Genomic DNA, 27,392 nt, shown 5'->3' with positions numbered 1-27,392 from the left:
GGTTAGAAGGCAAGCAGAATTAGTAATGACTCTGAAGTTTCTCATTTGAGACATTTGATGGTATCTTAATGAGGTAAGGAATAAAATTCAATGAACAGTTTTAGGGAAAAAGGATGAGATTGATTAGTGAGAAATGTAAGAGGTAGAAAAAGGTCCCATAATCAGGAATGTGTTAAAAAAAATGGACCTATGATAATAGCCTAGTACTAGGCTAAAAGTCAGAATGATGAAAACTCCTAATAGAAAAGAAAAAACAACCCACTGTTTTGTAGTTTACCATGTGAAAAGCATTTTGGCAGTTAAACAGTCCTAAGACAAACAAAAAATGACGCTTTCAGTTATTCAGAACAAAAAGGTGGTCATGGCAGAGAGACAGCCTGCTGGGTCAAAGTCAGATATATCTGGGTTGGAATCCCAGCTCCAGCATGTTCTTGGTGACTTTTGGGCAAACTTATTTAATTTCTTGGAACGAAAGTTTCTTCATCGTCAATTGCTTCACAGGGTCCTAATGAGATTAAATTAAACAGTTTATGTGAAGTATTTGCATAGGTTTGAATTGCTATTATTTAGTGGTAGTATTAATACTTGAATCTGGAAGTGTATGCCCAGTAAATAGAAAAAAATACAAATAAATAAAACATACCTATAAAAGTGAAATAAAATTAAAAGCTAAACAACTTTATCTAACAGTTCTTGTGTTTTTGACCTCCACTCTGTGGAGGTTGCTGCCTCAGTAACTGTGCTAAGTGTAGGTGTTTGACATACTTTAAAGTCTTGTGATTAGGTCTCAAAATTCCACTATATAACAGACAAAATTAAGAGGGGGCAGAGAAAGGAGTGGGAAGATATGAGTTTCTGATAGTACATGTTAGCTGCAAATTCAATGTAAATCTACAGTATTCCCTGGTTACCCAAAACTGATCTGATTATAGACTACAATACTTAAAATATGTCTCAAAGGGGGCGATAGTTTTTTCCCTTTTCTGGTCAGGTCCTGTTTCATATGGGCTATCATACTCGGTTCTGGGTATGTCCAGGGTCTTAACTCCAAATTGTATGATGAAACGTTGGAGGATCTGGAGGTGTTTACTGGGGAGAAGAGAATACATAACAGGAATCTGTGATATCTTTAGGTATATCAGCATCGTTATGTGAAGGGGTGATGAATTTGTGTTAGTTTATACATTTGAAAGAGTATTATCTAGAATTACGAGTTTGATTCTCAGTTCTTTCACTGGTGATGTGACTTAAATTCTGAACTTTAATTTTCTCATCTCTAGTGGAAATAACAAATTAATAACCAGAGTCTATTTACAGGGTTTTTGTGAGGATTAAATGGCTTGATGTTTGTGGAAAGCTCTTCATAAATGTCTAAGTCCTCTACAAGGATTATAATAGCACATTGTGTAGTGCCTGGTGGTTTCATAATAGGTTCTCAATAAATATCTGTTGAAGTGATAAACAGCTGAATGAGTAGTTAAATGAATAAAAAAGTAGATATTATATTTTCACAACTGTATAGAAAATGGAAGGGGTTTTAGGGTAAGGTATAGTGACCCTCATCACCAGAGATTGGAAATCAAACATTAGATGACTTTTGGGGCAGGTATGAATTATTTGGGTCATGTGTGAGCTGGGGGTTGGATTAAAGAAGCTTTTAACATCCATTCCAACTTTAAGGTACTACTTTAATGATGTTTAGTTTGGCCTGGATTCACTCTACAGAAATGTGCTCAGTGGAAGAAGGACACGTTGCAGTTTGCCTTGTACCACATTGGAGAAGCACTATGGAAATGAGAGGGATCCAACCACTTCTGTTGTTGTAGTTTTGTGTATAAAGAAAGGTATCGAACTGGTTGATATAAACACCCATGGATACTAAGGTTCTCAGTACTTTGTTATATTTTACTTATAAAACGATCATATCTATAAGACCTATATCTTTTTCTCCAGATGTATCAATATTTTATCTTGCATCCAAAGGACCCCTATTATGGATTAGCTTAACACTAGAAGGTAGTTTATAGCACACTTTCTTTCTTACCCTATTAACTGCTTCAGATTATTCAATCATCAGATTATTCGTTTACTCAGTTAATGATTTTTTTAGCATATCGAAACTTAAGATTTTTCTACTAGATTCCAGGATAAAATGCAACGTTTTTACAGATTAAAATGTTTTCCCACATAAAACCACTTCATAGTCACTTTCAGTATAGGCGTGATAAAAAGTACTTGAATATTTTCTCCAATAATCTTTTACTATAAAATTGGTTTGTATCTTTTGTGTAGGTGGGAAGTATGGGGATGCCCTGAGGTCAGGAGACCCTCTGTTCACTTGAGAGCTTTCTTGTGAAGGAGGATTGCTACTGACTCACTCTCATTTTGTGGGGCTGACTGTGGCTTCATTTGCACATTGATCCAACCTATTTTCATTTGGTAATTGAAGGCATGTGAGCCAGAGGTGAAAGCAATAGTACCAGTTTCCATTTCTTATGCAAAGGCTGGCCATGAGACCAAGGGCCTTGCTGGGGGAGAAACTGAGTTTTAGAACAGAGAGAGTTAGAAATGGGGACAAACTAAGGAAAAAAATGACAAGAATCTCAACACAAGCAAAGCTGATAAGAGACGATAACAGAAAGGGACACACAGCCATGGCCTAATAGAGCTTTGGAAGGGGAGTCATTCAGATGTGGTGAGGGGGAGGAGAGTCACTGTGAAGATCTGGGTGGCCCTTTCCCTCCCAGAGTCATTTAAAATGAAACACTACTGGGATGAGTTGAATTTCGTTCCCTCGAAATTCCTGTGTTGGCGTCTTAACCCCCAGTATTTCAGGATGTACCTTTATTTGGAGATAGGGTTTTTATAGAGGCCATCAAGTTAAAATGAGGTCTTTAGGGTGGGCCTTAACCCCAAATGACTGGATAACGGGATATTTGGACCCAGTCACTCACACAGGGAGACTAACTTATGAAGATGAAGGCAGTGGTTGAGGTGATGCTCCTACAGCCAAGGTATGATAAAGATTGCCAGCAAACCACCAGAAACGAGGGGAGAGGCATGGAACTGATTCTTCCTCACAGCCCTCAGAAGGTACCAACCCTGCTGACACTTTGAATTTGGACTATCAACCTCCAGAACTGTGATGATAAACTTCTGTTGTTCAAGCCACTCAGTTTGTGGTACTTTGTTACAGCAGTCTTAGCAAATTAATACAGCTATAGACAGTCCCTGACTTATGATGGTTCGACTCAGAATTTTTCGACTTTATGATGATGCAAAAACAATATGCATTCAGTAGAGACCGGATTTTGAATTTTGGTCTTTTCCTGGGCTAGCAGTATGGGGTCTGATACTCCTGTGATACTGGACAGCTGCAGTGAGCTGCAGTGAGCTGCAGCTCCCTGTCAGCCCCGTGACCCGAGGGTAAACAACCCATACACTTATAACCATCCTGTCCCCATACAACCGTCCTAGTTTTCACTTTCAGTACAGTATTCAGTACCGTAAATTACATGAGCTACTCAATACTTACTATAAAATAGGCTTTGTGTTAGATGATCTTGCCCAACTGTAGGCTAATTTAAGTGTTCTGAGCACATTTAAGGTAGGCTAGGCTAAGCTATGATGTTCAGAAGGTTAGATGTATCAAGTAATTTCCAACTCACAGTATTTTTAATTTATGATGGGTTTATTGAAATGTAACCCCAGTGTAAGTTGAGGAGATCTGTACTAAGCCATATAGCTCAATTAAGTTCTAATTTTCCCCTCATACGTAACTTTGATGATTTCTACCTTTCACTTTTCCTGTCGGTTGATGCTCCCTACTTTGTTGGTGCCCCCTGCACAGGCTTAGTATATACCTTGGGAAACAGTGTAGTTTCTTTCCAATGATGGCAATTAGAGGAGGTTGATCTCAAACATAAACGCATGGGTAAATTACGCAGAGAAGGAAGACACTGGGCTTGAAATGGGACTTCCTATTGGATTTCATGTAGTCTGGATTTAGGAGAGAAGATTAGGTATGTTTGTACATGTTCATGCATCAGGAATTGGGTGCACAAAGGATTTTTTTTTTTTTTTTTTGTGCTGTACGCGGGCCTCTCACTGTTGCGGCCTCTCCCATTGCGGAGCACAGGCTCCGGACGCGCAGGCTCAGCGGCCATGGCCCACGGGCCCAGCCGCTCCGCAGCATGCGGGATCCTCCTGGACCGGGGCACGAACCCGCGTCCCCTGCATCGGCAGGCGGACTTCCAACCACTGCACCACCAGGGAAGCCCAGGATTTTTTTTTTAAAATAAAGCTTTTAAAGATGTCTTCTAAGAAGACAAAAGATAGATGAAATAAGAATTGGATCCTCAGGAATAAATATCATGTTTCTATGACTGTAGTGGTGGTTACAGAACGAGGATGTTTTTCCAGCGGTTAGCAGTGTGGACCACAGTGGGTTTGATAACATTAGTTTCCTTGCTCTGTTCCAGTTTAGTTTCCAGACCAAATGCTTTTAAATATTTATCATCCAAAATGGTTTGAATTTTAATTCTTATTAGAATGACAATTGTTTTCAAACAGGCTTGAAATTAATTTCTAAAATAAACTTCGTTTCTGAAACAGAGTTGTTTCTGCTATTCATAGTATAGCAGTTTCCTTTAGCTTTTGGCTAGCATTCAAACAGGCAAACAAGCCTCATATTTCTCCATTTAAATTTAGTGAATTTTGTATGTTAGTTGGTATTTTAGTCATAAAAAAGTACAGTGTGGAAATCTAGGTCATCTACCTGTGATATGTTACAAAATGTGCAAAAAACTTCCAGCTAAACTCTATTACCAAGTCCTAACTGAAAATTCCCATAATGATAGCACTTTAAAGAAATTATGTTTAGCATACAGTTAAAGCGCAATTATGAAACCTTGCTATCACTTCGTTCACGAAACAATGTATCATGGCTGTTTAAAATTTTAGTTTTGGGGATTTCCCTGATGTTCCAGTGGTAAAGAATCTGCCTTCCAATGCAGGGGATGCAGGTTCGATCCCTGGTGGGGGGACTAAGATCCCACATGCCGTGGGGCAACTAAGCCTGCACGCCACAACTACTGAGCTCTTGAACCTCAACTAGAGAGCCCGTGTGCCACAAAGTACGGAGACCACGTGCCCTGGAGCCCGCGCCACAACTAGAGAAGAGAAAACCCGCACGCCATAACTAGAGAGAAGCCCGCGCGCTGCAGTGAAGAGCCTGTGTCCCCCAACAAGCGCCGCAACGAAAGATCCCATGTGCTGCAAGGAAGATCTTGTGTGCTGCAACGAAGAACCAACACAGCCAAATAGATAAATATTTTAAAAAATAAAATAAAATTTTATTTTTCCTCATTGAATGGCATAATTTATTTGGAGGTTTGAGTATATATTTTTTAAACTTTTTGAGATAATTGCAGATTCACATGCATCAGTAAGAAGTAATGCAGGAAGAATCTGTGTATTCTTTATCAGTTTGCCCTAATGGTAACATCTTGCAGAACTTTGGTAGAATATTACAGCCAGGATATTAACACTGATACAGTCAAGATATAGAACAGTTCCGTCACCACAAGATCTCTTGTGTTGCCCTTTTATAACCACACCCACTTTCCTCCTGGCTCCACCTCCTTAACCCCTGGCAACCACTAATCTGTTGTCCATTTCTGTAATTTTTTCATTTTAAGAAGGTTATATAAATGGAATCATATAGTATATAACTCCATTATTCTCTGGGGATTTATTCAGTTTGTTGTGTGTATCAACAGTTTGTTCCTTTTTATTGCTGAGTAGTATTCCATGGTATGGATGCACCACAGTTTAATGATTCACTCTTTGAAGGATATCTAGATTACTTCCAATGTTGGGCTATTATAAATTAAGTTGCTGTGAACATTTGTATACAGGTTTTTGTGTGAACATTAGACTTCATTTCCCTGAGATAAATAAATGCTCAGGAGTATAATTGCTAAGTCATTTGTTAGTTGCATAATTAGTTTTTTAAAGAAACTGTTATATTGTTTCCCTCAGTGGCTGTATTGTTTTACATTCCCACCGGCAATGTGTGAGTGACCCAATTTCTCTGCATTCACACCAGCATTTAGTGCTGCTACTAATTTTTATTTTAGCCATTTTGATAGGTGTGGAGTGATTTATCGCACTGGGGTTTTAATTTACATTTCCCTAATAGCTAATGATATTGAATATGTTTTAATGTGCTTATTTGACATTCTCTTTGGTGAAATGTCTGTTCATGTCTTTTCCCCACTTTCAAATTGAATTAACTTTTTAAATTTTTACTGTTGAATTTTGAGAATTCTTTATAAATCGAAATACTTGTCTTTTTTTGGGCATGTGGTTTGCAAATATTTTCTGTCATTCTGTAACTTGTCTTTTCATCCTTTTTTTTTTTTTTTTTTTTTGCAGTACGCGGGCCTCTCACTGCTGTGGCCCCTCCCGCTGCGGAGCACAGGCTCCGGACGCGCAGGCTCAGCGGCCATGGCTCACGGGCCCCGCCGCTCCGCGGCATGTGGGATCCTCCCGGACCGGGGCACGAACCCGTGTCCCCCGCATCGGCAGGCGGACTCCCAACCACTGCGCCACCAGGGAAGCCCCTCTTTTCATCCTTTTAAACAGAATCTTTCACAGAGCAAAAGGTCTCAATTTTGATGAAGTCTAATTTATCAATTAGATTTTTAGGGATCATACTTTTGGTGTCACGTCCAAGAATGCTTTGCATAGACTAAGATTCCAAAGATTTTCTCCTATGTTTTTTTCTAAAAGTTTTACATTTTGAGTCAATTTTTGTATCAAGTGTCAGACTTAGGTCAAGTGTTTTGTTTGTTTTTTGGTTTGTTTTCACCTATGGATGTACAAATACTCTTGCACTATTTATTGAAAAGCCTATCTTTGCTTTATTGAATTGCTTTTGTGCCTTTATAAAAAAATCAATTGAGCATATTTATGTGAATTGACTTACGGTTTTCAATTTTGTTTCATTGATCTTTGTGTCTACATTCCACTAATACCACAAAGTCTTGATTACTGTAGCTATATAAAAAGTTTTGAAATCCAGTAGACTGATTCCTTTCAGTTCACTCTTTTTCTAAAGTGTCTTAGCTATTCTGTTTACTGTGGCTTTCCATAAATTTTAAAATAGTCTTGTCTTTATGAAAGTTCTTACAGAGATTTTAATAGGAATTGCATTAAACCATCAATTTTGAGAGATTGATGTCTATACTATGTTGAGTCTTCCAATCCATGAATACGGCATGGCTCTCCATTTATTTAGATCTTTGCTTTCTTTCGTTACAGTTTCGTAGTTTTCAGTGTACAAGTCCTGTGTATGTTTTCTTAGAATTACACCAAAACATTTCACTTTTTCTGAAATTTGTAAATGGTACTATATTTAACATTTTACTGTCCCTGATTATTGCTAGTATATTGAAATACAATTGAGTTTTGTATGTTTACCTTGTAACCTTAATGAACTCACTTATTGTAAGATTTTTTTTTTTTGGTTTACTTTTCTTTTGTTTTTCTGTGTTGACAATAATACTTACATTATTGACGAAGTTTTATTTTTTCCTTCCTGATATATATGCCTTTTCTTCCTTTCTCTTGCCTTTCTGCAATAGGTGGAATTTCTAACACAGTGTTGAATAAGAGTGTTGAGAGCAGACATCCTTGTCTTGTTCCTGATTTTAGGGAGAAAGCATTCAGTCTTTCACAATTAAGTATGTTAGTTCTAGGATTTTTGTAGATGCTATTTAACAATTTGAGGAGATCCTCTTCTATTTGTAGTTGTCTGAGAGTTTTTCTCATGAATGGATGTTAAGTTTTGTCAATTTTTTAATGCCTCAATTGATATGATTATGTGACTTTTTTCCCTGTATTTTGTTGATATGGTAGATTACATTGAATTTTAAATATTCAGAAAGCCTTGTTTGCATCTCTGGAATGAACCTCACTTGGTTATGGCATATAATTCTAATATATTGCTGAATTCTATTTGCTAACATTTAAAAAATTTTTAAAAAGATTTTTACAGGTATATTCATAAGAGATATTAGTTTGCAGGGTTTAGGGGTATTTTTTTTTCTTTGGTTTTGGTTTTTGGTACTGTTTTTGTCTGTTTGGTATCAGGTAATACTAACTTTATAGCATGAATTGGAGAGTGCTTCCTTCTCCTATACTTTTTGAAAGAGATTGTGTGGAACTGGTGTCAAACCAGCTGGGCTTAAAGATTTCTTTTGGGGGAGTTTAAAAATTATGAATTAAATGTGATTAATAGTTACAGAGTGATTCAACTTATTTCATATTGGGTGAGTTATGGTACTTTGTGTTTCTTGAGAAATTGGTACATTTCATCTACATTGTTAAATTTTTATGTGTAGAGTTAGTTGTAGTAGTCTCTTATTATAATTTTGATTTCTGCAGGGTCTATAGTGATATCCTGTTTCATTCCTGATATGGATGATTTTGTCTTTTCTCTTTTTTTCTTCATTAGTTTTACAAGAGGTTTGTAAATTTTATTGATATGTTTAAAGAACCAGCTCTTTGTTTCATTGATTTTCTCTATTTTTCTGTTTTCCATTTCATTGGTTTCTAGCCTTACCTTTATTATTTCCTTTTATATTTCTGTTTTGGGTTTATTTTGCTCTTCCTTTACTAGGCTTTTGAGTCAGGGCTTCAATTATTTTATTTTTATTTTTTGTGGTACGTGGGCCTCTCACTGTTGTGGCCTCTCCCATTGCGGAGCACAGGCCCCGGACACGCAGGCTCAGCGGCCATGGCTCACGGGCCTAGCCGCTCCACGGCATGTGGGATCTTCCCAGACCGGGGCACGAACCCGTGTCCCCTGCATCAGCAGGAGGACTCTCAACCACTGTGCCACCAGGGAAGCCCCAGGGCTTCAATTATTGATTTGAGATTTTTTTCCTCTTTTATAACGTATGAATTTGGTGTTCTGAGTTTCTCTTTCAGTGCTGTTTTCGCTGTATCCCACAAAGTTTTATATGTTATATTTTAATTTTCATTCAATTCAGTGTATTTTTTCACTTTCCTTGATACTTCTTTTTTTGTTCCGTGGACTATTCAAGTATTTAGAACATTTACTGTTATCTTTTTATTATTGATCTCTAGTTTGATTCTGCTGTAGTTGAAGAAAACCTTCCTTAATATTTCAGTTTTTAAAAATCTGTCAAAGTTTATTTATGGCCCAGGATATGGTCTATTTTGGTATATGTTCTATGGACACTTGAAAAGATGTGTATTCTGCTGTTAGTGGATGGATTATTTTATAAATGTTGGTTAGATCCCATTGGTTGATGGTGTTACTGAGTTCTGATTTTTCTGTTTACTTGTTCTATCAACTGTTGAGAGAGAGGGTTTGAAATCTCCAACTATAATTGTGGACATGTTTATTTTTCCTTTTAGTCCCTTGAGTTTTTGTTTCATATATTTTGCAGCCCTGTTGTTTGGTGCATACACATTTAGGATTGCTATGTCTTCTTGGTGGACCGATCCTTTTATTATTACATAATGTTTCTCTCTATAATGTCCTCTCTGTCCACTTTCTTTTCTCTGAAGTCTACTTTGTCTGATGTTGATATAGTCGCTACTGTTTTCCTTATATTAATATTTGTATAGTATATCTTTTTACCTTTGATTTTTAGCCTGCCTATGTCATTATATTTGAAGTGAATTTGTAGACAGTATATAGTTGGATTATAATTTTAAATCAATTTTGCCAGTTTGTGTTTTAATTCTTGTATTTAGACCATTTACATTTAATATAATTGTTGGTATGTTAGGACTTAGTTTGTCATTTTATTTTTTGCTTTCTTTTTGTTCTCTTTGGTTTTTGCTTCTCTTTTTTTTCTTACCTTCCTATGGATACTTGAACATTTTTTATAATTTCATTTTAATATATTTAGAGTGTTTTTAGTCTATTTTGTATAACATATTTAGTAGCTCTAGGATATACAGATATTTTCAGTCTACTGGTGTCTTTGTTTTAAATTCTGTTGAAGTTAAGAAACCTTGCCTTTTTAGCATGGACATATATACACTACCAAACGTAAGGTAGATAGCTAGTGGGAAGCAGCCGCATAGCACAGGGAGATCAGCTTGGTGCTTTGTGACCGCCTGGAGGGGTAGGATAGGGAGGGTGGGAGGGAGGGAGACGCAAGAGGGAAGAGATATGGGAATATATGTATATGTATATGTATAACTGATTCACTTTGTTATAAAGCAGAAACGAACACACCATTGTAAAGCAATTATACCCCAATAAAGATGTTAAAAAAAAATAGATAAGCAGCAAGGATATATTATACAGCACAGAGAAACACAGCCACTGTTTTGTAATAAATTTAAATGGAGTATAATCTATAAATATTGAAAAAAAAAGAAACCTTGCCTTTTAAAATGTCTCTTTACTTCCTTCATTTATTTTTCTCCTTTCTTAGTATATTAGTTAGACTCCTTTTTTTTTTGACTTTTTTTAGTGGTTGACCTAGAGTTTGCAATATACATTCACAACTAATCCAAGTCTACTCTCAAACAACACTATACCACTACACAGGTAGTGTCAGTACTGTATAATAATAAAATAATCCTAATTCCTTCCTCTAGTCCCTTGTATCTTTGCTGCCATTCATTTTATTTATATATAAGCAAACATAAGCATTTGTATTATACATACATATATGTATATTATATATGTATTATATATATTATATATGTACATATATATGTATTATATAAACACACATGCCTAAAACATATACATAAGAATATGTAATTGAATATATTGTTGCTATTATTATTACACATCTTTTCTTGCATGCTGTCTACTTTATCCATTAGAGTCCTTAGTGTATTAATCATTGTTGTGTTAAATTTCTAGTCTGATAATTACAACATCTCTGCCATATCTGCTTCTGATGATTGCTTTGTCTCTTCAAATTGTGTTTTTGGCCTTTTGGTATGTATGCATTCTAATTTTTTTTTGTTAGCTGGACATGATGTACTGGGTAAAAGGAACTGCTATAAATAGACCTTTAGTAATGTGGTCCTCAGCTGTGAGGGGACATTCTATAGTCCTATGATTATGTTTTAGTCTTTTTACTTTTTGCGGTACGCGGGCCTCTCACTGTTGTGGCCTCTCCCGTTGCGGAGCACAGACTCCGGACACGCAGGCTCAGCGGCCATGGTTCACGGGCCCAGCCGCTCCGCGGCATGTGGGATCTTCCCAGACTGGGGCACGAACCCGTGTCCCCTGCATCGGCAGGCGGACTCTCAACCACTGCGCCACCAGGGAAGCCCCCCCCCCCCCCCCCCGCCTAGAGATTTTAATACTCAGAGTTGTTGGCACAGCAATTTGTCAGTTATAATTCCGGCTTTCCAACCCCAACACTGGTTCCCATGGCAGGTTCTGCTTACGAGTCTCTGCTCCAGAAAGCCACATCTCCCTACATTCACCTCTTAGTCTCTCCCTTCTTGGGAGCAGTGATTTGTCCTGTGTTGTCCAGTCTCTTGTTTGCCCAAGAAGAGTTATTGATTTTTTCAGTCTGTTCAGCTTTTTACTTGTTTTTAGGATGGAGTGGTGAATTCCAAGCTCCTTATATGTGGAAGTGAAAAACAGAACTCCATGTATATTTAGAATCACATTACACAGTGTTATTATTTTTGCTTGCACCGTTAAACATAATGAAGAGGACAGTCTATTGTTTTTACTCATACTTCTGCTTGCTGTGTTCTTTCAGTTTTCTTGATATTTTACAATTCTTTCTTTTATTGTTTCCTTTCTATTTAGAGAACTTCCTTCAGGCATTTTTTAGGGTAAGTTATCTGATGACAAATTCTCTTAGTTTTCCTTCATCTAAGAATGTCTTGATTTTCTCTTCATTCCTGAAAGATATTTTTGTTCAGTATAGCATTCTGTGTTGAGAGTTCTTTTCTTTCAGTATTTGAAAAATGTGCCACTTATTTTTGGCCCCCATATATTTTACTGAAAAATCCACTGTCGTTCAAATTGTTTTTCCCCTATAGTTAGTGAATCATTTCTTTTTTTGCTTCTTTCAAGATCTTTCTTTGTCTTTAAGGTTTAGAAGTTAGACTATGCTGCATCCTGGTGTGAATTTGAGTTTATCCTGTTTGGGATTCACTCACATTCTTTTTTTTTAAAAAATTAATTAATTCATTCATTTTTGGCTGTGTTGAGTCTTCCTTGCTGTTCACGGGCTTTCTCTAGTTGTGGTGAGCAGGGGCTTCTCTTTGTTGCAGTGTGTGGGCTTCTTATTGTGGTGGCTTCTCTTGTTGCAGAGCATGGGCTCTAGGCACGCGGGCTTCAGTAGTTGTGGCTCGCGGGCTCTAGAGCGCAGGCTCAGTAGTTGTGGTGCACGGGCTTAGTTGCTCTGTGGCATGTGGGATCTTCCCGGACCATGGCTCAAACCCGTGTCCCCTGCATTGGCAGGCGGATTCTTAACCACTGTGCCACCAGGGAAGCCCCTCAAATTCTTGAATCTATAGTTTTCTGTCTTTTGCCAAATTATGGAGGTTTTCAGCTATTATTTCTTTGGGTACCTTTTTATTCCTGTCCATTTTCTCCTGTCCTTCTGGGATTCTGTTAACATGAATATTAGATTTTTTGTTTTAGACTCACAGCTCCTTGAGGATCTTTTCTTTTTTTTTTTTTTTTCAGTCGATTTTCTCTGTTGTTCCAATTGGATAATTTATACTGTCTTATCGTCAATTCATTGATTCTTTCCTCTTTCCCCTTCATTCTGATGTTGAGCCCCTCCATTGAGTTTCTTATTTTGGTTATTGTATTTTGCAGTTCTAAAATTTCTATTTGGTTCTTCTTAAGTCTTCTGTTTCTTTGCTGAGATTCTCTATTTTTTTTATTGAGGTATAGTTGATTTACAATATTATATTAGTCTCAGGTATACAATATAGTAGTTTGTAATTATGGATTATACTTCATTTATACTATAAACTATTAGCTATATTCCCTGTGCTGTACAATATATCATTGTAGCTTATTTTATACGTAGTAGTTTGTACCCCTTAATCCCCTACCTCTATCTGCCCCTCCCCCCTTTCCTCTAGTATGTTTTCTATGAGTTTGTTTCTTTTTTGTTATATTCATTTGTTTTGTGTTTTAGATTCCACATATAAATGATATCAGACTATTTGTCTTTCTCTGACATTTCACTAAGCATAATACTCTCTAGGTCCATCCACGTTATTGTAAATGGCAAAATTTCATTCTTTTTGATGGCTGAGTGGTATTCCATTGTTTGTGTATATATTTATACACACAAACACGCGCGCACACACACACACCCCCCCCATATCTTTCTTATCTATTCATCTGTTGATGGGCATTTAGGTTGCTTCCATATCTTGGCTATTGTAAATAATGCTGCTATGAACATTGGGATGCATGTATCTTTTCAAATTAGTGTTTTTGTTTTTTGGGATCTATACCCAGAAGAATGGAATTGCTGTATCATATAGCAGTTCTACTTTTAGTTTTTTGAGGAACTTCCATACTGTTTTCCATAGTGGTTGCACCAGTTTACATTCTCACCAACAGTGTACAAGGGTCCCCTTTTCTCCACACCTCACCAACACTGAACACATATTTGTGTTCAAAAAGAACACAAATAACATTCTGACAGGTGTGAAGTGATATCTCATTGTGGTTTTGATTTGCATTTCCCTGATGATTAGTGATGTTGAGCATCTTTCCATGTACTTGTTGGCCATCTGTATGTCTTCTTTGGAAAATGTCTATTCATGTCTTCTGCCCATTTCTTAATCAGGTATTTTTTTATATTAAGTTGTATGATCTGTTTATATATTTTGGATATTAACCTGTTATCAGTTATATTATTTGCAAATATGTTTCACTTATTCAGTAGGTTGCCTTTTTGTTTTGTTGATGGTTTCCTTTGCTGTGCAAAAGCTTTTAAGTTTAACTAGGTCCCATTTGTTTAGTTTTGCTTTTGCTTCCTTTGGCTTAGGAGACAGATCCAAAAAAATATTGCTACAATTTATGTCAGAGAATATTCTGCCTATGTTTTCTTCTAGAAGATTTGTGCTTTCCAGTCTTATATTTAGGTCTTTAATCTGTTTTGAGTTTATTTTTGTATATTGTGTGAGAAAATGTTCTAATTACATTGTTTCACATGTAGCTGTTCCAGTTTTCCCAGAACCACTTTTTAAAAATTATTTTTTAAATTTTTATTGAAATATAGCTGATTTACAATGTTGTGTTAGTTTCAGATGTAAAGCAAAGTGATTCAGTTGTACATATATATGTATAACTTTCAGATTCTTTTCCATTATAGCTTATTACAAGATACTGAGTATAGTTCTTTGTGCTATACAGTAGGTTCTTATTGGTTATCTATTTTATATATAGTAGTGTGTATATTTTATTTTATTTTATTTTTTTTTTATTTTATTTTTTTTATGGTACGTGGGCCTCTCACTGTTGTGGCCTCTCCCGTTGCGGAGCACAGGCTCCGGACGCGCAGGCTCAGTGGCCATGGCTCACGGGCCTAGCCGCTCCGTGGCATGTGGGATCTTCCCGGACTGGGGCACGAACCTGTGTCCCCTGCATTGGCAGGCGGACTCTCAACCACTGCACCCCCAGGGAAGCCCAGTAGTGTGTACATTTTAATCCCAAACTCCTAATTTATCCCTCCCCTCTCCTTTCTATTTAGTAAACATATGTTTGTTTTCTGTCTGTGAGTCTATTTGTCTTGTAAATGAGTTCATTGGTATCATTGTTTTAGAGTCCTTATGTAAGTGATATCATATGATATTTGACTTTCTCCATCTGACTTACTTCACTTATTATGATAATCGCTAGGTCCATCCATGCTGCTGAAAGCGGCATGGCTGAGTAATATTCCATTGTGGATATATATATATATATATATATATATATCTCCGCCACATCTTTATCCATTCATCTATTGATGGACGCTTAGGTCACTACCATGTCTTGGCTATTGATAATAGTACTGCAGTGAACATTGGGGTGCATGCGTCTCTTTGAAGTATGGTTTTCTCCAGATATATGCTCAGAAGTAGGATTGCTGGATCATATGTTAATTCTGTTTTTAGTTGCTTAAGGAGCCTCCATACTGTTCTCCCTAGTGGCTGCACCAATTTACATTCCCACCAGCAGTGTAGGAGGGTTCCCACTTCTCCACACCCTCTCCAGCATTTATTATTTATAGACTGTTTGATGATGGCCATTCTGACCGGTGTGACGTGGTACATCATTGCAGTTTTCATTTGCATTTTCTAATAATTAGCGATGTTGAGCATCATTTCATGTGCCTATTGGCCATCTGCATGTCTTCTTTGGAGAAATGTCTATTTAGATTTTCTGCCCAATTTTGGATTGGGTTGCTTGTTTTTTTGATATTGAGCTGTATGAGCTGTCTATATATTTTGGAAATTAACCACTTGTTGGTTCCATTGTTTGCAAATATTTTCTCCCATTCTGTAGGTTCTTTTTTTGTTTGTTGATGATTTCCTTTGCTTGTTATTTATTAAGTCCCGATTTTTTCCGGCTGTGTTCTTGTTTCTTTCTGACTCTTTAGAAGAGTGCTCTGCAAGTTCCTTCTCTTATTAGCCTCTTGCTCTCAAAGGAAGATTAATAAAAGGAAGTCATCTTTAGAACAGTGGCTGGCTCTCTGTGCCAGACACATTGAGGAACATGTGAGTCAAGGGTGAGGGTAGTCTTGACTCCAAATTCAGATAGTAGCTCCTTAGACATCATACCAGGGATGTGGAATGGGTGTCTCCTTGGGTGTCAACCTCAGTCTCTCAGGGGTGGCTGATAGGCCGGAGGACTTGGGAGCTTAAAGCTCAAATCAAATCAGCTGGGTCCAAGCCCAGATCCCATTTCTAGGGCAAGTGGTGGTGGTTATTTAGGAGACTGGAGAGATGCAGGAAGCAGAGGACAGCTGAGATGGGGGAGCTGACAAGCCTGAATGGCAGTGTGCATATCCTTCACTTGCTGAAGCCTCTGTGGACTGCGACCCATGGAGATGTTGTCGCCATGAGGTCGCAGAGGCGGGGATGTGGGGAGGGGTTCACCGCTGCCTCAAGGCCTGGGCCCAGCTGGTGGGTGGCCGTGGTGAGGGTTCTGGGGCTCCATGGGACACAGCCCTCAGCCTGTCCCCAGACACCCAGCTCACCTGCTGGCCCCAAGGCCAGGGGGCCTGGAGGGCCTGGGGTGAAGGCCACAGTTGGCCTCTCACCCTGCTCTCTGCCACGGGGACCCCCAGCACCACTTACTGAAGAGACTTTCTATTCCCCATTGTATATTCTTGCCTCCTTTGTCATAGATTAATTGATCATAAGTGTGTGGGTTTATTTATGGGCTCTCTTTTCTGTTCCATTGATCTATGTGTCTATTTTTGTTCCAGTACCATACCATTTTGATTACTATAGCTTTGTAGTATAGTCTGATGTCATATTTTAAAATTTGTTTTAAGATGTCTCTAATTGCTCATTAGAACATTTTTATGGTGGCTGCTTTAAAATCTTTGTCAGATAATTATAATAGCTCTAACATCTTTGTGTTAGCATCGATTGATTGTCTTTTATTATTCAGTTTGAAATCTTCCTGTTTCTTGGTATGATGCGTGAGCTTTGATTGAAATCTGGACATTTGGGGTATTAACGTTATGAGAGTCTGGATCTTATTTAAGCCTTCTGCTTTAGCTGGATTTTCTGACACTGCTGTGGCAAGAGGTGGGAGGGACGTTGCCTCATTACTGCCAGGTGGGGATAGAAGTTCAGGTTCAACACTCAGCCTCCATTGACACTTGAGGGAGGGGTTCCTCATTACTTCTGGCTTGGCATGAGCATTCAAGCTCCTCACTAGGTTTCCACTGATACCTCTCCAGCAGTACCTCATCACTGCTCCCCATGTGACCTCCACTGACATCACATCGAGGAGGCAGGCTCATGATTGTTGGTGGGTGGTGAAAATCCTGACCGTCTACTAGGCCTCCCCTGACACCACACCCAGTGGGGACGAATATCTAGGCTCCCTATTTAGTTTCTTTGACACCACCCTTTTCAGGTGGGAAGGTTGAGACACATTATAGCCCAGTGAGGGAAGAAGTCTAACTCCTCACTTGGGCTTTGCTGACATGGCTGGGGTTGGATCACCATCTTTTTTCTGTGGTGTTTGGCTGGAGTAGGATGATTATTGCCTAAGAGCTTTCTGTCTTGCTAGGCTGCCTTTTTCCTTGTCCTTTGGCTGGAGGGAGCTGGATTTTGTTGGTTTTTTGTGTGTGTGTGTCTGCACATGTTAGTGTTTCTGGGTTACCGGGTTTCGTCATCAAGAAGTGTGGAATGTATGAGGCAAAATAAATAAATAAATAAATAAAAATCCAATGAACTCATCACCATGTTATTGCTCAGGTCCCCATGTCTCTCGGTCATTTCCCTTTTCATTCCACCTTTCAGAGTCTTATATTTGTATATAATGTCCAAGGTTTCACTTAATGTGAGGAATAGGGAAAAGCATGTCTCCTCCATATTCCTGAAAGTGGAAGCCCTCTGTCACGGCTTTAAAAAAATGATTTCTGACCTCTGTTCCTCAGGGAGATGTACTTTTATTTCTTGTATCTGTTTTCCGAGTTGCTTCTGAAAATCATCATCAGTATGATGAAGTGAATCAATGAAGCTGAAGGGGGTCTCCTCTCCATAAGAGGTATTGGGAAGTTTAAAGCTTCTCGAATTCCTTTCAATTCAGTAAGAAAGAAGCCTAACTTTATCCTATCTCTGGGTTAGGATCTCTAACATTGGTCCATATGCATCTTTTCACCAGCCACCTCATGTTCTTCTCCAGAATCTCTTCTCCAGCAGAAAGCCATATTAGCAGAGTACACATATGTTTTACACATCCAGTTTTTTTTTTTTTTTGCTGTACGCGGGCCTCTCACTGTTGTGGCCTCTCCCGTTGCGGAGCACAGGCTCCGGACGCGCAAGCTCAGCGGCCATGGTTCACGGGCCCAGCCGCTCCGCGGCATGTAGGATCTTCCCGGACCGGGGCACAAACCCGTGTCCCCTGCATCGGCAGGCGGACTCTCAACCACTGCGCCACCAGGGAAGCCCTACACATCTAGTTTTAATGATGCTAAGAGATATGGGCGTGTTGGTGCTTATGGCATTTGTATGTGTTTTTGATTACAGTCTTGTTCCCTTCTCCCCATGCACCATTTTAAGAAAGTCATAATCGGAATAATAAATGACCCCATACCTTCCTTTAGGGCTGCGTGTAAAGGTACTTTTATTTTTACCCTTCTCCAAAAGATGAAAGATATAATGAGTACACTATAAATGACTGAAGGAGTGACAAGCCAGTTGCTCTGCACTCTGTATTAATCTCACTTTCAATACAGAATGAGAAGATGTCCTATTGTTCATTTAACTGCCAAGTGGTATAAGCTGATATTTTGTTATTCTCTAGAATTATAAAGGGTTGCAAAACTTAATGTGTAAAATACATGCAGTAAGTGCTGGGCTGCCAAGCAAAAGAGATATTAGGTAATTTAGAGAAAGTAACTTTTAGAATGAACAGCAAACTCTTCAGTTCAAAATGAAGTTGAGATATATGCTCCCCTCCCTTGCCCCAGAATATTTCACTGAACTTCTGAAAGATTCATTTTGAAAAGCCTTTACAGAGAGACAAACACTGATAGGTTTGGAGTCATCTGAGCATTTCCAATTTCTGTTTTAGTCACCTCCCTATATTATTAGCTCCCTAGTAGGACAGGCAGGGAGGGGTTCCTGGAAGTGGAGGAGTAAACAGTGTGCTGTGCAGTCCTGGCCACAAGGCCTCTGGGCTGTGAGGTAAGGTGTGGAGGGGTTACAGCCTCTGAAATTATGTTTTCATTGAGATCCTGGTGCATTTCAAAATACTTATTCAGATACCTCACCAGAAAGTGACCCTTGGAGCAACAGTAAATATATTACAGGAATAACGAGACTTGCAAGCTGTTTTCTTGGGGTGCTGATGTTGCAGGAAGAAGGAAAATGGTGACCTCTCAAAGCACCCTAAACAGATATGTCTATAAAGGGAGAGGTGGTGAAGGAGGACAGTAAGAGTAGCATGATCCAGCGGATAGTGGGTGCCAGCGTTCAGATTTGGTCAGGCAGCTGCTGTAAAACAGTCTGGGTAAGTCGCCAGCTGGGTCTGTGAGCTGTGATCTAGAGAAGAACAGATGCCTGCAATGCTCCTATCCCACTCACTGCTGAAAAGCTGACTCAAAGATCGTCTCTTTTGTTGTCTTACAGAAACTGAGCTTGGGTCAGGCAATGTTCTTTGTGCCATTGACTTTTAGTAGCTGCATTTGGTTTACTATAAGTGTTCTAGCTAATGACTAGGAACAGAGACTTTGACCCAAACAAACCTGATTCAAAACCAAATGCTGTCCCTAACAAATGTAGGCTTGTTTCCTTGTTAATTCTATGAAGCTCTTTTCCTCCTCTTTCAAAGGAGAGATAATGACATATCTCTCATAGGATTGTTGCAGTCATTAAATGTGATAATTAAAAAAAATTTTTTTTATATTAATTTTTGGCTGCATTGGGTACTCATTGCTGCGCACGGGCTCCCTCTAGTTGTGGCGAGCAGGGGCTACTCGGTGTGGTGTGCAGACTTCTCATTGCGGGGTGGCGGGGGGAGCCCTCCTGTTGCAGAGCACGGGGCTCTAGGTGCGTGGGCTTCAGTAGTTGTGGCACACGGGCTCAGCAGTTGTGACTCGTGGACTCTAGAGCACAGGCTCAGCAGCTGTGGCGCACAGGCTCAGTTGCTCTGCGGCATGTGGGATCCTCCCGGACCAGGGCTCGAACCCGTGTCCCCTGCATTGGCAGGTGGACTCTCAGCCACTGCGCCACCAGGGAAGTCTCTGTGATAACTTCTTGAAGTGCTTGGCATATACTAAGAGATCAGTAGTCATCACTGATGATATTTGTCATCACATTATTAATTTTTTATCAATTAACTTAATTATTTACCTGAAATAAATTTTTCTATAGCATGTTTCCATTGTGATAGCTATTCAAAAGCAAACTTCAGACTAACAGAGTCTGATAATTTGTTGGATATCACAGTATTTTATTAAGTATATGAGCACCTAATAAATGGCTGATTAGTTTTGTCTGCCCCTTGATAGCTCCTGGTAAAAAGACACAGCTCCTGGATTCATGCTCCCTAGTTGAGGGCCATGCTAGATCCGACTCCTGCACAGAAATGCTTCTGCTGCAGAAATTTCCTGCCAAATCATCAAAGTTTTAGAATAATTTCAGCCAACAAAGTATATAAAAGAGGTACTCCCAGTTTTGGAGGAGAGGCCAAGTACAGGTGGAAAGTGAGTAATTAGCAAACGCAGCTGTTGAAAATGGTTAACAAATTAACCACATATTTTTTTCCTTTAAGTTGGAGGAGAAAGATATTGTTTGGTTTAGATGGTGATTGAAATTCAGCATCTGTTTGGGGTGTTGCACAGTGGCCATGGCCAAAACCAAGGCTCTTGGCTTTCTCCGCTCGCCAGGCTAGACGTGGCTTTGCTGTCCATGTGAGGATGAGGTCCTCCCTCCAGGTCTGACAGCCCCAGGGCTCAGCCTCTGACCTCAGTCAGGAGGATCTGCCAGGGCTTTGGCCGGTGGCTCCTCCACTACGATTGCCGACTTAGAAGCCTACTGGCACAGACTCATTCGTCCCTGGAACCTCAGTGGTTTATCCCGGCACCTGTCCTCTTAGCCCCTTGGGCCTTGCTTCCCTGCCCCTTCCCCTCAGCCTGGTCAGCAACAAGAGCACTTTGGTTTCTGTGCACGATGATCTGCACTATGCCACGGACGGAACTGCTTAGCAGTGCTCGGAGCACACGCTCTAAAGGAATTTGGGGATATGCTAACGAGGAAACCCAAAACCAGAAGCTGAGAAGATTCACAATCAAATTGCAATAAATCTGTGGAGACTCCTTAAAGAACAAGACACACAGGAAAAGCCTGATTGCTGGACAAACTGCTTTGCAGATGAGTGGTGCGGTTGCTGAATCTTTGAAAAGACAGCAGCACTGTCAGAGACACAACTGCAGCCCCCAACCGCATATTAGTCAGCCCAGACGACTGGCTGATGAATGATAGTGCCACATGGGCAATCTCTCTCAGCGGAGCTCCTGGAAGGACTCAGGTTTGAATGCTGATGTGGAAAGTAAATAAAATGTTCCAATTTGTTCTTTCGTCTTCAACCAACTATCCCAGCCCATCTCTGAATTTGCACTCTCCGCTTCTTGCTCTGCCTATGTCAACAGCCTTGCACAGAACACAGTTGTTAAGTGACATACAATTCTATCCCATTTTTATCTTAAAAGACCAAATTACTATATCAATGAATGTCATTCCTGTATGACAGTGAAGATGAGTATGATTTATAAGTTAAGATTTCAAGAGATAAAGGAACCCCCAAAGCTAAATCATTTTGAATGAGTTCATATGGATGGTTTAAAGATATCTACCTTAACTCCATTCATTGGACTCATTAAAGATTATGATGTACTGTGTTATATTTTAATATTTGAAGAAATTGTAAGGTAGCATTTCTTCTCATGAAAATTCATAGGATAATGATTAGATGCTGAAGTATTTCTCTCACTACTTGTAAAGTAACAAAGTTTTATTTCTCTTTATTTAGTCTCAAATCAGAGATCTAGAGGCGGATCAGAATAAGACAATATTTTATGTCATACCAGATTAAATTCTGATCTTTGCAGTGTGAAATTTAGACTTTGTAAATTAAGAGCCAGCAGCTTTGTCTTCTGAGTTGTAGACAGTGTTGCTTAAATGTTTCTCTAAACTGAGTCTCTGGTGAGAAGAAATAAGAATGTTCCAACTTAACAGTTGGCACGTTTTTTTAAAAGACTCCTTTTTCTAAAGATTCCTTTTTCTATTTCTCTTCAGGCTTAGTTCATAATGGGCCTTAGGATTCAATGCTAAGTAACACAGAATCATAGGCTCTGTAGGTGGTAAGGGTATGAACACACTGTATTTCTCAGTAGGCTGTGACTTGCCCAAGGTCCCACAAGTGGGAGCTGAATTCATGGTCAAGATTTTGTAGATTGAAGCTCTGCATTCTTTCTGGTTAGAGATGGAAAACTAAGGTACAGAGGAGGAGGATCCTATATGGGCAGATCACAAAGGTAGACTAAACCGAAAATTCCTTAGTGACTTCTTTGGCTCAGATTGAAAGAACTTTATTTTGAGAATTGAAGACAGACACACTGGGCTAGTTTATGGCCAGATTCCACTTTGATTGGAGGCCATCATAATTCCCCATTTGGCTTCACATCTGAACGCTCAGCCATATATAAAAATGGTGGTCAGTCGGGCTTTTTCAGGTTGCACAAAGCTTGGGCTTCTATCAAGAAAGAGATTAGGCTCTAAGGCCAGATCAAGTCCTGGTTCTACCACTTACTGGCTGTGTGACTTTAGGAAAACTGGTAAACTTCTCTGTTTAATAAATTATACCTTTTACCTTATGTGAGGGTTAGTGAGTTGCTGTATGTAAAGTGAATAGGAGAGTGTTGACCCATATTAAGAGCTCAGTAAACATTAACTCTTCTTGCATTTTGATGATCTGGCTTTCAAAGGACCCATTTATTCAGAGCTGGGAGGGGATTTTGAATCTTCTAGCTCAATATCTTTATTTTTACAGATGAAAAAACTGAGGCCTAGAGAAAGGATGTGGCTTCTGAGCTAATTTGTGACAGACCCAGTCTTTGAATCGCTAGTTCAGAGTGCTTTTTACTGTACTAGCCTCCCTGTAAATAAGTCTTTGTTCTTCTTATGGATAGAAGACAGAATCAGACCACTTCTCATATCCACTGCCACTATCTAGGTTCAAGGTTCAAGCCACGCAACCTTGGGTTCCAGCCATCGTTACTACTCTCTGGTATCATTGCAGTAACCTCCTAACTGGTCTTCCTGATTCCACCGTTGCCCCCTTCCATGTCTTCTCACCTCAGCAGCTTAGAGTGTTTTTTGTTTTTCTGTTTGACAAAACATTACCTCCTCTGCTTTCTCACTTCATCTCGTATTACTCGTGTCATTCTACTCCAGTCACCTTGCCCTCCTTGCAGATCCTTGTATGTACCAGGCACCTTCCAGTCTCAAGGTTTTGAGTTTGCTGTTTCCTTTACTTGGAATGCTTCTCACCAGAGATTTGCATGGTTTGCATTTCTTTCAGATATTTGTTCAGTTATCACCTTGGTGAATCCTGCCCTGAGTATTCTATTGCAGTTATCTTGTACTTTCCATTTTCCTTTCCTGCTTTCTCCAGCCATGGCATTTATTACTTATATTCCATATTTCTTTAGGTAGTTTATTGCCTACTTTTCTCTAGCAGAATGCACACATCATGAGGGCACTGCTTTTTCATTGCTGTATCTCCAGCATCTAGGACAGTGTCTGCCCCAATCACTGAATGCAGGAATGAGCAGTGTGCCTACAGGACCTGTGGGATATTCAGAGGGGTGTGTTTTCTCAGGTATTTTTGTTACAGACTAAAACTAAGCAAAGTGTGATTTATTTAAAGAGTCCTGTCATGGCATGGGACTTTCCAACACAAGAAAATTTACCCTTTTTTTTGGACACAATCTGCTTATTTTTGTATTCGCACAGCTAAACCAACATACATATATCTTTCTGGAATTAATTACTGGAAAGCCAATACTCTGTAAAGCCATACAAAAACAAGAGCCACTTTCCTAAAACTCTATAAAGAATACACAGTATTTTAGTTCTGGTGAATCAGGAAAAAAGCCCAGAATTTTCTCATTCTTTCTCTTTCCGGGTTCTTAGAGAAATCTCAAAGATAACAAAATATAGACAGGAGGTCAGCCCTCACGAATCAGGCTTCATCTTGACAGTCTTTTTATAGACCTGTAACGAAGTGGAGCCCTGAAAATTGTGTTAGGTAATGGGGATTCTGACAGACCCTTTAACTCCGTGGAACTAGGAGGTGCTGCTGTAATTCTGCTTCAGATGAAAATTTCAAGTGTTTTCATTAGGTACAACAGCTGTTTCTATTACAGATAACAGATCTCAGAGGTGGTGATGCTGATATCAACTTCTAGTGGGCTCAGAACACAGTGTAGCTTGTACAATTAGCTTTTTTAAAAATTATTATTTTTTTTCCTGCACACGCAGATGAACTCTGTAGCAGTAAAAGGAAATTACTTACTTGCTACCGGAATCGTCTGAAAGTGATAGGATCATGCTCTGTAGAGTCACACGGACCAAATTAAAAGCCCTGGGGAAAAATTTGGCACCGCGTTCCTTCCCATTCACATCTTCCTAAAGACCTCTCAGGAGCTTCCATTTAGAAAGCTAAGGGCTTTTAATTTGGAAAGATTGGCTGCTCACCAGTAAGTCTTTCTAGATACCCAGTGGTTGGGTTGAGTGGCTCTGATGTGTTCCAGTCTCAGAGGCCTTGACTTGACTATTCTCCTGACTCCTGCTTGCTTGCAGGTATGTTTTCCAGCCCGGGGCCCTGATCCATGGCTCTACTGCTAAAGCTTATCTCCAAGATGGATGCTATCATTTCATTCTTTCCACAAATGCACATAGCACTCCTCCTTGCAGAATTGGAATCTGTTTCTCCAATCCCCTGATTCTGGGCTGGCCTGTGACTGCTTTGACCGATAGAATAGGGTGGCAGTTGCTATGCCAGTTCTGGGCCTAGCCTTTTAGAGACTGGTGGTTTTTAAATACTTCCCTTTCTCTCGAGATACTTCCTCTTGGAACCCAGCTATTGTGCTGTTTAAAGCCTAATTCACGTGGAGAAGCCACATTTAGGCACTCCAGTCAGTGTCTCAGGTGACTAGTATCAGCTGTCACCACATGTGTGAGCCATCTTGGAGTCCAGTCCATTTTAGCCTTCAGGTGACTCCTCCAGTCCCAGGCACAGAAGCCACGAGATTGAACTGCATGAGAGACACTGAGCAAGAACCACCTGGCTAAGTCTAGTCAACACATAGAACTGTGAGAGATAACGTTGTCGTTCTAAACCACTATATTTGGAATGATTTTTAACACAGCAATAGATAACTGCAGTAAGGGCAAAGCGGGAAGCTGTGGGCTAAATGCTCCTATGAATGTGGACGTCAGAACACTAGTGTAGGGTGAGGTGAAACTGGTGGTTGTCTACAAGATGCAGACAGGTATAGACGAATGTCAATCACTCTTCCACCTGTTTGGCTAGTCCTTGGAATTTCATAATTGGACTATTCTGTTCTCTCTTGGATTTGCAACTATAAATATTTACTGTACAAACGCAAATATTTCTGGGAGGGATAATGCTTTAAAGCAGGGTATAAGGGTACAGCAGACTTTTTGTGTAGGGTCAGATAGTAGGTATTTTAGGCTTCGTGAGTTATATGGTCTTTGTGGCAACTACTCAACTTGGCCAAGGTGACATAGATGATACTTAAGTGAATGGCATGGCTGTGTGCAGTAAACTCTATTTACAAAAATAAGTGGTTGGTTGGTTTTGACCTGTGAACTGTAGTTTGCTACCCCCTGTGCTAAACAATTATTTCTATAGTCAGCAGAAATATTTAATGTTATCACTTGACTCTCATGAGCATTGGATTTCGTTTACCTCTAGCTCCAGTTCGTCTTGCCATTCCTTCTTAGTCTCCTCCTAAGTTTGAAATGTGCTCCCCAAACCTCTCTTCTTCTTATACGCTTTCTCTGCCATGTCATCCACTCAAATGATTTCAGTTACCACCAATTTGCCAATGACTTAGAAAACTCTATCTCTATTCAATTTTCTATTCAGATCTCCAGACTCCTGTACTTCACCTTGGATATCTTGCCGGCACCCTAAGCTCAGTGCACTTTTGGCCTAGTTATTAGCCTATTGTCTCTTAACTCCAAACCCACCCTTCTGTAATTAGCTCCTTGATGCTGGGACTGGAACTCTGGAAACCCCATTTCTGTTTTGCCAGCTCTTTGTCTCCATCAATAGGGGTCGATAGAGGGACACTGTAAAACCCAAGGAGAAAGGAGGGACTTGCTGCTTCCTGGTTATTTGCTGCGGACTTCCTGTCTGCTTGGAGTTCCCGTGAGCATCTATTCAGCAAAGTTTCTTTGCTCCAGAAACATACATTCTTTTCTGTAGTAGCAGTGGAATTTGGTTTTTCCAAAAGTTGCCAGATTACGCCCATTAAAACTGCCTTCTTTCACTCCCCATCAGCACTAGTGAGTTAGTGCCCATTCCTCAGAAGTCTAAGTCTCAGCCCTTCACGCCCTCTCCTCCAAGTTCAGGGACACTAGCACCAGCTAAATAGCACCTCCTAGTAGGAGATCTGAGTTTTGGCCCAGCCAGGTCCCTGCTCCAAGTTTCTAAGTTTTAGTAATTGCAACCTCTTCTCTTTGATTCTCCAGCCCTAGGGGGTGGTAGCTGTTTCCTTTTATTGCTTCCTTGGTAACGAATTATTGTTTTCCTTTTCAGTTACCTGTTTCATACACAGTTAACCATTCTGTATATTAAGTTCCCTTTCAAATACCTGGTGTGGTTTCTGTGGACTCTGAAAGAGTTTATGTTCTCAGCCCAAAGCTGCTTCATTGAAGTATTTCCTTCCTTTGCACCAGCGAACCTCTTCCTATTCCCTGCCTAGTGGCTCAAGCCCAATGTCTGGGCATCATTCTAACCTTTTCTTTTTTCTAAACTCCCATATGCAATCAGTGAATAAGGCCTGTATATTTGCTTCCTGAATATTTCTTACATCTGTCTGCTTCTCTCCATCTCTGTGCCCACCACTGTACATCAAGTCACCTCCTTATAACTGACCTCCCCAAATTTCTGTAGCCCCGATCTGTTTTCCCAGTACAGCCCTAGTGATGTCTCAAAAATATTTATCAGATAAATATTAATACTTCCCCAAACATAGTTTTTAGGACCAAATCCTTAACGTAATTTTTAAGACCTTCTGTGATTTGACTTCTTCTGCCTCTGCACTTCATTTTGAAATACGTTCCTCGTTCCTTTGTCAGTTTTTGAATTTGCCATGCTTTCTTAGCATTCTTGGTACAAACTTATTCCTCTGTGTAGAAATCTCCCTTTTCATCTGGATAACTACTACTGTCCTTTAAATGTTTTATAAGTATCACTTTCTCAGAGATGGATTCTCTGATCTCTCAGACCAGATTATATTCCTGTCTTTGTTCCCACAGATCATTGAACATCCACTTTTTAAATATAATAGTTAGTAAACTTATAAGTAGCTGTTTAATAACTGTCTTCTTTCATAGATGGGTAGGTC

The 27,392-nt window shown here is 39.5% G+C and overlaps 1 protein-coding gene across 1 annotated transcript in view; it reads right to left on the bottom strand.

Annotated features, from left to right (window-relative positions):
- Positions 1-27,392, bottom strand: part of SPATA16 (spermatogenesis associated 16) — a 226,556-nt gene that overhangs the window by 4,533 nt on the left and 194,631 nt on the right. The gene's annotated exons all lie outside the window — the stretch shown is intronic.

Source organism: Aethalodelphis obliquidens, unplaced genomic scaffold (assembly GCF_003676395.1).
Source record: "Aethalodelphis obliquidens isolate GAN/ISIS:26980383/991018 unplaced genomic scaffold, ASM367639v1 scaffold1, whole genome shotgun sequence".
Lineage (NCBI taxonomy): Eukaryota > Metazoa > Chordata > Mammalia > Artiodactyla > Delphinidae > Aethalodelphis > Aethalodelphis obliquidens.
This window is presented reverse-complemented; position numbering and strand designations above follow the sequence as displayed.